The following is a 1,538-nucleotide window of genomic DNA, read 5'->3' on the forward strand; positions in this document are numbered from 1 at the left end:
CCTTGATGGGAGCGACGCTGCTGTCGCTCCTGGAATTTAAATCGAATGCGCCCCGATTCATTGATCCCACCTCTAGGAATCTATCCCGCAGAAGCAAAGGATCTGTCAACGTTGAGATAACTGTGCAAACGTGTGCATTTTACAAAATTGTTCCTTGGAGCATCCATACTATGGAATAATGTTCAGACATGAAGGAGGAGGTAGATCATGGGAAGGCTATCCAGGATGTATATATTCCCAAGATTTTTTTTTTTTTTAAAGCAAGTTGTAGAAAAATAGGTATAGTACCATCCCATGTTGTTGTGTTATTTTTTTTAAAGAAAAGAAGTTGTCTAAGGTCAGAAAAACATGGGAAGCTTATTACCCTTTGGGCTTAGAAGGTGAGGTGGAACCATCAGGTTTTATTTTATATACTTTCTTATTTATGTTGTTGCAAGAGTCTTGTGTTTTTTTTTAAGTATGTTTTTATTGATATTTTAGAGAGAGAGGAAGGGAAAGGGAGATAGAGAAACACCCATGGGCCGCTTCCTGCAGGCCCCCTACGGAGGATGGAGCCTACACCCCTGGTGTCCTTTTGGTGAATGGGGAGAAGTTCAACCAACTGCGCCACACTGGCTGGGCAAGAGTCTTGTATTTTTATTTTTTAAATATATTTTTATTAATTTCAGAAAGGAAGGGAAAGGGGGAGAGAGAGAGACACATCCATGATGAGAGAGGACCATTGATCAGCTGCCTCTGCACCCCCCCTACCGGGAATTGAGCCCAGAACCTGGGCATGTGCCCTTGACGGGAATGGAACCCAGGACCCTTCAGTCCACAGGCAGATGCTCTATCCACTGAGCCAAACTGGCGAGGGCAAGAGTCTTGTATTTTTAAATAAAATAGCAATGAAAGAGCATGATGGGAAAAAAGAGAAAATATCAGCTCTGAAAAAGAAATCACCAGTAAATTAATAAGTACCTTAAATTTTTTCTTTATGAATTGAATGTATCATCGATAACTGTTTTACTGAAAAATCCTACTCTGTCCCAGGCACTTTACATGCTATCTCTGTGATCCTCCCTGTTTCTTAAAGAGGTGGATGTGATTCCCATTTTGCAGATTTGGAAACTGAGACTCAAGGTTGATTTGTTCAAAGTCACTAAGCTACTAGATAGTGGAGCCTGAATTCAAACCCAGGTCTCTATGACCTCAGAGCCCATGCTCTCTCCCCTATCCTGCACTTCCGAAAGACTTAGAACAGGGGTCCTCAAACTACGGCCTGCGGGCCACATGCAAATACAAATATTGTATTTGTTCCCATTTTGTTTTTTTACTTCAAAATAAGATATGTGCAATGTGCATATGAATTTGTTCATAGTTTTTTTTTTAACTACGTATTGTCCGGCCCTCCAACGGTCTGAGGGACAGTGAACTGGCCCCCTGTTTTAAAAGTTTGAGGACCCCTGACTTAGAAAAAGAAGCTTCAAGCATCTTATTTGACCACTACTCCCCTTTCTCTCTTTTTTAATAAGAACTTCTAACTGAAGAATAGTCAT

The sequence above is a fragment of the Myotis davidii genome, unplaced genomic scaffold, assembly GCF_000327345.1.
Source record: "Myotis davidii unplaced genomic scaffold, ASM32734v1 scaffold362, whole genome shotgun sequence".
Lineage (NCBI taxonomy): Eukaryota > Metazoa > Chordata > Mammalia > Chiroptera > Vespertilionidae > Myotis > Myotis davidii.